At 41.6% G+C, this 11,364-nt stretch overlaps 1 long non-coding RNA gene across 1 annotated transcript; it reads right to left on the bottom strand.

Moving 5' to 3' along the window:
• Positions 1–348: 348 nt before the first annotated feature.
• On the bottom strand, positions 349–8,449 carry LOC124961517 (uncharacterized). The gene is made up of 3 exons (XR_007104271.1): positions 8,355–8,449; positions 6,515–6,617; positions 349–450 (listed from the first exon to the last, which is right to left on the bottom strand). It is a non-coding gene; the product is annotated as an uncharacterized LOC124961517 (long non-coding RNA).
• Between the last annotated feature and the right edge of the window lie 2,915 nt (positions 8,450–11,364).

Below are 11,364 nucleotides of genomic sequence, written 5' to 3'. Positions count from 1 at the left end.
AACACTTGAAAAGCATATAAACAAAAAGGGGAAAATGTATTCATTGGCTGCCTTAAAATTATCCTCCAAGACTTCTCACCAAACTGAACAGTAAAGGATTCCAATCTCTTCAGGATCTGTTTCTTTCCTGCCTCCTTTCCTTCTGTCTCTCTGTCTTTCTCCCTCTTCCTACGCACACACCACACACACACACACACACAAAGATGATGAAAAAGAAAACACAGGGAAAGAAGATGTCTGTCTGTCTCAGAGGGTAAGCTTCTTGTGCAGTGTAATCTCCCTCTTTTCAATAAAAAAAAAATTCTCTTTCCTCAATTCCTGAAGATTCACACATCTCACTTAACTTGTGGTGATGTCAATGAGGATGTGTAATTTCTTTAAGAGAATCCTGGACATTTGTTGGTACCAATCAGCGGAGAACCTCCTCCATGAACAGAGTGGAATGAGGCCCTGAGTAATGGAAAAGAGAGAGAGTCTTAGTTTGTGGTGGGGGAAGGGTAACGAAGGGGGTAACCAGAGAAGAATGGAGAAAGCCCAGCCCCATTTCATGAAATCTCCATGAATATGCAAAAGAGGACTAATTGCCCTCTTCAAAAACTAATCATTCTGAATTTTACAAGTTGAATTATAAAACCTGACACACTTATTTTTCTCTTTTATTATATTTGTAAGCATTACTCCTTCTGCAAAGAAAATCAAATCCTATTTTTATCAGTTACCGTCATCTCCCCTTTTTCTGCTCCCGACCCTGTTTCTCCCCTCCCCTTTTGCTGAACGCTGCAGCTTTGCCATGTGTATTAATTGCCCTGTGAAATGCACTTGAAGTCATTAGAATTCCCCATTCAAAACTATTATCTTGTGCCATTATGCCTTTGCATTATATTTATTTAAATGTGCCTCTTCTGAATGAGCTCATTTTTAACAGCTAGCCATGCCTGAAATATTGTTCCCATCCAAGCTGCTCTGGTATCATTTTTCTCCTCTGTGGAAGAGATGTCTGCACCCCAGTCTTCCATCGTGACAGGGGCAGCTTTGTTAGAAGGCAGAAGTGGCTTTTGTGTCACAGGCTTCCTTGAGGAGGAACAGCGGGCTCAAGGAGGGACCTTTGGGGTCTGGGTTAGGTATGTTTTCCTAAGAGCTGGTTGCCTATTACCAATTGTGTAGAGCTTCACTTATCCTAGGACACTATCTGAAGAAATGGAGAAATCAAACCAAGTTCCTAGTATGTTCTTTGTCCCTTTCTCTGAAAAGTCCAAACAGGGTGTCAGTTGTCATTGGCAACTGCCCGGGCACCATCCAATGTCCACAGCGTCATCTTACCACTGGGCAGAGGGATGAATTAAATGGCCACAAGAACCAATTACCGAACCTGGGCTTCCTAGAAGTTCTGATACCCCTTTTTGATACAGAAATGTATCTTTCCCAACTAAGACTGAATAGATAGATGTCCCTATTTATCAAACTGTCCTTTTTATTTTTTGCTTCTCCTCTAGAGAATTGGCTTCCATTCCTATCTTCTTTTTATTCAGAGAAGAAAACATACTTTACCCAATGCCGGGCCTAAAATTTATTATTCTTATAAGTTCATACCCCAGAAAGAATTCCACTGGGCTGTTTTTATTGCTAAGCCCAGGGCTGTCCATGCTGTATGTATACTAATGCACAAGACCATTGACACAGCACATCCCCAAGTGTAGTCCCAAAGACTTATGATTACACCCTTATTATGCCATTTAACCTATGGAGCAATGGGAATAAAGAGGTTTGACCAAGTTTAACTATCTAGTGAGTGGTGGAGAGTAGATTTAAGATCTGGTTCATTCTGGATCTTTTTTTCCTTCCATGACACCAAGTTGCCAAGAGTAGAGAGAAAATAAATGTGTTGGCATGAATATTTGGCAGAGAAAATCAAGAAAGACATTTGGACAAGGTGAGTGAGAAGATTGACATAGAGATGGAAAGAAGAACTTTATGATATGAAGAGTAGAATAAATAAGTTTCTTCCTAAAATGGGAAGTTCAGACCTCAGCAATCTTGGACTTCTTGCAAGTCTTTGAGAAAGCATAAATGTTTAGGAAAAAGTTTGGGGGAACTATAATGAAAGATCCATCCGTGTGGAAATGGTTTGATCACTGATGAATCCCAAGTCCTAGAATGATGTCCCAGGAAGTCCATGTCTGGTCAATAATTTATGTGGCTCATAGTAAGTCCTTTAAAATGCCTTTGATTGGATGAGCATGTAATGCCATCACCATTGACAATGATCTTGAAGGTGCTCTTGCTCTTATTATTAGCAAAACACTGTCCATGTGAGCTTGGAGTTTTGATGGCCAAGGGCACAGCCTAGCTATCAAAATAGCACCATTGTCTATGAACCTGCTCTGAACAGATCTACCTGAAGTGCCATGGGGAGATCTGGCAGAGGAAGGAGCTCCGCGATTCCTCTGGTGTGTTTAAGACTAATAAGGAAATAAGACCGAGCAAACAGAAAGATGAAGGACTCTTTTGGCTTTTCATTCCCCTTAAGATATTCCCCTACTCTGCTCTGTCCCTAGGCAGTGGAGACTTACACTAGACTTCCTGAGTTCTGAAAAGAAACAGAAGTAACTGAGAATTGGGAAGTGCAGGGAATGGACTGGAATTCTCCCATGAGAAAGGGGCTAAACATCCGTCCTCTGGGCTGGGATTTGGCCCCGGAAGTGATTCTCCGCTGTCCCCATGGGGCTGTGAGGAGGCTGAAGCAGAGGAAAACAGGTGAAAGAGACACTAATGTTGTAGTGGGTTTGCCTCCTCCCCTCAGTACTGATAGACACCCCAGGAACAGTCTGGTTCTCTCTCTCTCTTGTACTTCTTGGTTCTTATTAGGAGACAAGAACAGAAAAGAAGGCAGTGTCTTCCGGGGTTACATCTGGCTTGGTTTCCTCTTAAACACTCATTTGGCAGCCACAGCAGCCTCTTCCTTGAGGGGAGGGAATAACCATCTGTTCCCAACTTTCACATGAAGAACCTCCGAGTACCCACTGCAGAGAGTTCAGGGGCACAGTGCTGGTCCTGAGAGACTCCCACTCTTCTGTGGCCTGAATCTCAGAAACCTTCCTGTCCAGTCCTCTCCCCAAGAAGCACAGAGATGACTTTTTCTTTTATAAATATATTCTTTCTTTGACAAGTAACAACCAGGAAAAGCAAACACATCCCTATCTCACTATCTCGGCCACAAGTCAAGACTTTCATGAACAATACCTCATTCCTAAAACAACCACAACACACAAGATGACTTCTCCTTCAGAGACTGTCCTGGGACTGGACAAGTGCAGAGGGCTACTCTCCTCCAGTGTCCAAGTACTGGGAGATGTAATGAAGTGGGACGAAAGTGGGACTTGGGTAAGAGCAGGTGAAAGGCCAGGGTGCAACTAGACACCTTCATTACCTGGGAGGAACTGATGCTTCTACAGAGAGGAAGTGGTTGAGCAAAGAATACCTTTTAATACCTTTTTACTTTTTCAAACACTTTTTTTTTCTTTCTCCGGTCAGATGACCCTATTCATTAATTCATTTTCTCCCTGAAGACTGTTGAATATTTAAACCAGTGACCCGAGATGCGCCCAGTGATTTCAGATCAGGGATATATCCGGCTTAATTTCCTCTTACAAGGCCTCTTCTGGTACAACCAGCAGTCTCTTCCTTTCCTGGACGGACCCATTGCTTTTTGCCACATGAACACAGTAGCACCCTGTCTCCACAGCCGGTCCATGCTCAGTCTACCTCACTCTCCTGCTCCAGACTGTTTGATTTGATTATATGTCGAGAGGGAATTTGGAAATAAATTTGTAGGTAAAAGAAACCCTCTCCTAGCTCAAAATTATTTATGTAAAATCTGCTCCAAACACTGACCCAATATTTGTGTAAGGACCAAAGTGCAAGACTGGGACAAGCCAGGCTTTCTGAAATCTGTCATCTCCATGTATTTTCCTCTGGTTAAAAATGAGTTGATTTTGAGTGGGAAGCGATGTGTTAAAGGCCTGGGTTCTACTTCTTCTTCATTACTCACTGGCTGAGTGATTTTGTTCAAGAAGCCTAAATTATGACTGATCAACTCCTCATCTTTAATATGGAGATAATGATTGTATCAAAATTCACAGGGCTGATGTGAGAATTAAAATGTGATAATATTTGTAAAAGTGTGTTCTACAACACTATAAGCATAAGACATATTATTCGTGCTGGCTGGAGGCAGATGTCTTGACAGAAAATCTCTGGAGGTTGCTCTCAATATGAACATTCTATGATTCTTCCGGCCATTTAGTCAGAGCAGAGATAAATGGCTGCAACTGCTGTCCTTAGCAACTGTCCGTCTTTGCTGTAAGCTGCGGTTCATCACAGCCACCACGAGGTGGCGCCTCCTTTAAAAATCTCTCCCCACTCTGCCAACGGAATCTGGATCCTTTCAGAAGGGAAAAGCATCAAAGAGAGATTTAGTCAACATTGAGGGAGCTTGGAGTACCGTCTCCTCCACAATGAAAGAAGTCCTTTGCAAGATCAAAAGGACTCTTGAATTAGAGAAATATGCATAAATTAAACACATCCACCTTTCTTGCTTGTTCTGTTACCTCTCGCTAATAATGTGGTGGGATTTTCATCACTGCCTGTGGCATCTGTCCAGAAATGCTGCTGAGCCATTCTGAAGCATCTAGGAGAAGAAAACCAGCAGCTTTACCTGAACTCCTTGGGAAATACAGCAATATCCACAAAGCCCCCTTTCTGTTTTCCACAACTGGACATGGATCTTATTGCCCAGCCAGTCCCTATTGATTAGAAAGCTTTTCCTCAGATTTCTCCACAATGTTTGGCCAGTCTGAGCCCAGAACAAGCAGTTAAACGAAAAGCTCATCAAGCTGTAAGAGTTTTTACTCAAAGTTAAACAAAAGGAAACTTCAGGAGGTTAGGGACAGAGCCCTGAGCTGGGAACAGGCAGGGTAGGCTCTATCCAGGTAGTTCATACATCAGCCACGTGATCCTGGGTAAATTCACACCCCTCTTTCTCATGCTTTTATTTCCCTCTCCTTAAAAAAGGAGATGTGAGTAAGGGGATCATTGAAATCCCCTTCAGGGACTGTAACTCTGTGGAATCACACGGCTACATGGGTTATCTGATACATAACACTGACATTGACCTGCCCTTGCCTTGTCAGGGCTCTTGACGAGGACCTTGTCAATCTAAGAAGCACACATTCCTTTATTTATTCAACTCCACTCTCTCTCTCTCAACAAATAGATGAAGCTACCAGTGTCATCTTTCTGGACCCCCTCAGGATGGTTCAGTGCTTTTCTAGACTGCAATAGACAATGACGAAACTCCATTTATGTTGTTATTGTCACTGAGTGGTAACTGAGAACAGGCACAAAAAGGTGGTGTGTTTAATTTATGCACGTTTCTTAACCTCAAGAGCCCTTTAGCCCTAGATGGTCTTTGCACTTGACCTGAAACTCCATGAAGGCAAAGGTCAAGTCTTCAATCCATGTCCCCTCCTCCTCCCATCTCTGTAGACATCCAGACATTGACTCAGGGCTCTGTGCTCTGTGGGTACTTAATAAATACAACTGTCAATTCTCTGACATCAGTCAGAGAAAAAAAGACATAATTTAGATAAAAGTCCTGGAATATTTATATTTAGCATAACATTAATAACAATATAAGTGATAGCTAGTATTTTATTGAACATTAAGAGACAAATGGAAGAAAGATAGAGATTTCCATCTGCTTTGTTAATTGCTGTATCCAAGAGGCTAGAATAATGTTTGGAACATGGAGTTGGTACTGGATGAATATTTTTTAAAGAAACAAGTGAATGGATCCTTACCATGGGCTTTTTGTCAGATTGCCTGAAGGGGTGTCACTAGTCTTTACATCCACGTTAGAGATGAGAGAAGTGATACCCAGAAGACAGAGTAGCTTGCCAAGATCTCAGAACTCAACATGGGCAGCCCTGGGATCCATCCCAGTCAGTCAGTTCATTTTTGAAATCTACCCTAAATATGAAGTTAAATACTCTCTGAAAATGCCTTGTCTTATCTTTCGATAACTCAGCAGAGGCTAGAATACATTTTGTTCTTTTGTGACCATTAATATTGTTTTTTCCTCAAGAGAAGAGGGGAGGGAAAGACATTTTCCTAGGCCTCCCAAATCCACAGAGTGAAGAGGTCAAACCTTCCATCTCAGCACACGTCAGTTTGAACGTTTAGACACTAGGTGGCGAAAAGCAGATGAGCACCTGACTCACTGGGGACTTGTTGAGCATGGATTCGGTGCTTTGTCTCTGTGTTGAAAGATGGAGAGAGAGACATGGAGAGACATAAGAGAAAGAACTTTGGCCTACGAGGAGGTATTGGGAAATGCCCTGAATGGAGGATCCGTGTGTGATTAGTTTTCCCCTCACAAAGGATGCATTTGATCTCCAGGTGGTGGGACTCCACTATTCCAGGGTTGGGGATCCAGCAGAGAACACGACAAACATACCTGTTTGCATTATGGAGCATAGGTGCTACCAGAGCACCATGGATTCTGGGTAAACCAAAGTTGAGGGGATGCCATAGAAAGGTTCGCAGGGATCTTCCCAAACCTAAAACCAGAAAAGAAAAAACGAGTCGAGTTGCTCTTTCTTAATGATTTCAAATACATTAACCTAACTCCCATCAACTACATTCATTCTGATTTTATTCTTCCTTTTTCCTTTTTGTTTCTAGTCCACCAGGATGGAGAAAACAGACCCCATGAAGCCAAGAATGTGCAAACCAAATCAAATATTCTTAGACTATTTTTTTCCTAGAGTTATCTTACATATAAGAAGACTAATCATGTAGTCATGGCCAACATTCTTCAGGAAACTGTAAACTTGGTGTTGAAAGAGACCTTAGAGATGATGGATTTTAACTCTTCTGTTTTTACAAATGAGTCTACTGAAGCCTAGAGAGGAAGCACAGTGGACTTCATCAAGGGCACAGAGACAGTTTGACTAATGTGCCTAGACCTTAAATCTCATGTTACCTAATAGAGAATGGCACAACTCTAAGGCTCCCAATGGAGATGTGAAGAGAAGGAAGAGGCTTTGGGGAGAGAAAAAAGCATAAATGTCTTCAAGTATACTGGATGTTCACTCTATAATTTGCAATGACTTAAACTGGCAAAATAGTTTCCATCAAAATAGCTGGTGGGGTTTTCACTTCTCTCCATCAGAATTGTAAGACTCCAGGTATGTCAGTAGGCATCCCCTCTCCCCCTGGCTACACGCCAAGATCATTAACTAGATCACCTCTCACCTCCAGGAAGGTCTCAAAGTTGTCAATCTCTTCACATTTGAGGTTACTCTTAAAATTCTACTATCTGGTTATTCAGCTTCACACCTAACCCTGACACTACCTTATCTTTTCAGACCAAATATGGCCTCAAAGTCTGTTATGAAAGGACTGATCCAATGTCAGCAGCTATTGTTAAATGCCCTCCTATCATGTCCCAGACAATGTGTTTCATTTTAGCATCTTCCCTTAATTTTTCATCAAGACTTGTAAGTTCTGTGTGAGTTATCAGTGCTATGTGATAAGTATATCCAACTGTCCTCCTTCTGATACAGTGTAGTATCATATTTTCTGAACCCCTTAAAGTAAGACATGACCTGTTTGAGAGGAGGAGCAACACATAATTCACAGAACACCCCAACCCTTTGATCTACAATGGACATGAGAGGGAAAGAACATTTTTTCAGCTACTGAGATTCAAGGATCATTTGTTACTGTAGCATAATCTAGCCCATCCTGACTGATGAAGCTGCTCTTACTAACCCCATTTTATAAAGCAAGACTTTGGGGCTCAGAAAAGTACTATAATCTGTTCAAATTTATTCATCTAGCAATTACAGAGCAAGAATTTAATTTTAAGCCCCAGAATGTTTGCTTGTGATCTTTCTACCACAGAGAGAAGTCTGCCTATTGAGTATGGGCTTCACAATTGGTCTCTCTACCTTCGATCTTTCTTTAATGCTTCCAATATTGTTCATTCAAATATTTATAGTTTATTTGTCCTAAGTACAACTTTGATTATGGTTCTCACTGCTTCAAACCTCCAAGGCTCTCTTTTGCCTCTAGAATTAATGGAGGAAAGAAATAGAAAATCTGAAACAAGATCCTTTTCTCTCAAATAGCTAATGCTTGCTGCTTCTCAACTGCCTGGACTGATGTCACATATGTGGCTGTGCTAAGGAGAGAAGGGACAGCACTATAGAGTCCTTTGCTTGCTGGTTACAGGGATCCTGTGTAGGAATCAGATCTTTTGGAGTCATTTCAATTTCTTTGCTGAAACTCACTCTCAAAATATGCCAGGGAAATCCATTTCCATCTCACTGTAGGGTGCACATTCTGGAACTTTCTCAGTCATGTGGATCACTATAAGAATTTTCTTTCTTTTCTCTTTACCATGAGATCAGGGATGGCCAAGCTCTCATCTGCAAGAATTCCAAAAAGACAGATCAAAGCCACCTGGAAAAATTCCACCATTCAGCCATGTACCCTAGGTTAGATTCTGATTTCCCATGGCTCCTGCATGCTCCCTCCAATCCTTTCCTGGCATTGATATTTACAGAAAAATAATAAACATAATCCACATTGGCGCACATATTGATCACCAGATTTCACTGACATTTACGAATAAATGATGGATTGCTGTTTTTGTGAGGCTGGCTGAGCTGACCTCTGTGCCCTGTACATAATTTACTTTTGATTAAAGGAGTGCTTCAACATCGAGATTCTGTTTGAGAGCATGAGGCAGGATCAATACGTTTATGACACAAACTTTCAAACAATGTACTGTGAGCAAGAAATCTCTGCAGTCAATTCATGGCAGGAGGGGGTGGGGTCAAGGAAGAGGGAAGACCCAGCATATTTCAAGAGCTGGGCACGAGGCATTTCCTAGAGTCTAGTGACTTTACTTTTGTAGATCCATGCCTATGCTACTGTCAGGGAAGACAAGGGTCCAGAATCTGTCCTAGATATCCCAGAGGAAGGAGAAAAGTGACAACAGCTGATTAGGAAGGGCAAGCCTTCTAAGAGAACTGGGAATTGTCTTATCCACTGTTTTGAGTACTTTTACCCCTCCTGCTGTGGCATGATTTATCTTGCAGTCTATATGATTTGCTTTTGCATGTGGAAAGTTGAGTGCTTTTAGGGATATTTGTGCTCTATTTTGCTACGTTGCTCACTACCCCTAAGTTCCCTCTATTGACCTGTTTTGGTAACTTTGCTGCTTCCTTGACCTGGAGGCAATGCATGCTGACCTTCTTACTGAAGTTAAACTGCTTTGTTGATACTTTTTCTGAATATTCTGGTCCAACAGGATATCTCCATTTGCTTCATGATCATATCATTGATGGGCAATAGGATAGTAATATCTAAAATACATGACACATAGACTTGCCTCTCCTTTTAATGTTCACAATAGACCTCTGAGAGAGGTAATGCCATTGTTCCCATTTTCAAGATGAGAAAATCAAGGCTTTGAAAGATTAAAATCACTTATTCAAGATAGCATAGCTGCTCCCTGGCAGGCACTGTGTTCAAATTGTGTATGTCTCACTTCCAGGCCTTTTACTCCATTTCTGCTACTGTTCCTTCCCAAGTTAGAGAATAAGATTCACAAAGACAGGAGACCCACTTTACATACCACAGCAGCCCTGGTGCCTACAGCTTGAAAATGCACACTGAGTGACTATGTGCTGCTGTAGCTGAAGTTCAAGGGAGCCCTAGATCACCAAGTACCATTGTGTGAATTGTACATTATAGATCTGGTCCCTACCTTTGCAATCTATTGCAGTAGGAGAAATAACCATTAATTAATTATATTACAAAAATGATTTCAGGATGATAGTCACACGTAGTTACCTTCACTGAAGGATTATGGTGCATCAAGACTTTTAGAAAGCATCTTTAATGTACTTTTGCAGTAGCCTTTCCAAATGCTATGAATTAGGCATTATTATCACCACAAAATCCATCCCAAATAAAAAGAGATAAGAGATAAAGCCTTTTACCCCTGTCAAGTGACCCACTCTCAACAACTCGGATATTTTACCCATTTTTCTCTGCATGCTTGGAATTTAATACTGCTGTATCTTCCTTAGTCTCTTCCTTCTCTAAACATAAGTCTGAAAAATTTCAGCTTCCAGACCACTCTTGTTGCCTGAAGTCCTTGCTCTTTATTTCAGGGCTCTGTGTAACTTTCCCTAACCTCCTGTGCTCTTTCTGTGCATAGCCCATGCAGATTTACTTGCTAACATCTAATCCCCAACCCCTGCTCTTGAAAACAGAATATCCTTCCTTGGCATTCTGTACTTAATGTTGCAGATATAAAAGTCATTAAAGTAGAATTTAGACTTCCACTAGCATGGCTTATGACTTTCTCTTTGGTAACTTCTATGTGGAAGTATCATTCCTTTGGCTGAGCAAGAAAATAGTGGTGGGCAGATTCGTATTCAAACATAACATACCAGCATAACATGTGAGCATACCATGTCACTGTACTGCTCCATTGCCTGTCCTAATGAAGTACTACAGAATCACTTTCCTATGTGATTGTACAGAAGATGCTTACTTGAGACAAAGGTCCACTAGGAGACCCTCATGAGGTACATTATTAACGGATACTATTTGTCAGATCCTGTGCTAGGGACTACACTTGTTATCTCCTTTTGGTCTTACAAAACACTTGGAAGATGCTCTTATTATTGTGATCTTAAAAATTGGAAAATCGTGTCCCATTGAGATTAAGAGGTCTGCCCAAGATCACACACTTAACTAGGGAAAGAGCCAGATTTTCAAATCAGGTCTAAAGCCCAATAAAGGTCCCTACGTGTGCCTGCTCACACACCAGATGAAGGTGGAGCCAGTGTACAAGGTCCAAATGTTCTCAAAATGTGGGAGGTCAGTCCCTCAACAACACTTGGGGACTTGCTAGAAACGTCAGTCCTTGAGTGCCATCCCAGACCACCTGAAGCAGAGCCCCAGGAGATGAGGGCTCCAGTCATTCAGTTTTATTAAGTCCTCCAGGCAGGCTGAAGTTTAACAACCATTGCCCATTCTCCTTCTTCGAAGCTTAGTGGATATTAGTCATTGTTCTTTGCAAATCGAGACAGAAGTAGAAATGTTCCTCTGCCTCAGCATTGAAAGTTTGTGAGATGCTTCTAGCTGGTCTGGAGATTTGAACTGCAGTTTTTGATATTGACCTGGTAGAGGGGAGATGCTAAAGTAGACCATGTGGTAGGATGAAAAATGGTAGCCTCATATTACCAAAAACGCTATAGAGATTCAATGCCATTCCCATCA

The sequence above is a fragment of the Sciurus carolinensis genome, chromosome 12 (assembly GCF_902686445.1).
Source record: "Sciurus carolinensis chromosome 12, mSciCar1.2, whole genome shotgun sequence".
In the NCBI taxonomy this organism is placed as follows: domain Eukaryota; kingdom Metazoa; phylum Chordata; class Mammalia; order Rodentia; family Sciuridae; genus Sciurus; species Sciurus carolinensis.
This window is presented reverse-complemented; position numbering and strand designations above follow the sequence as displayed.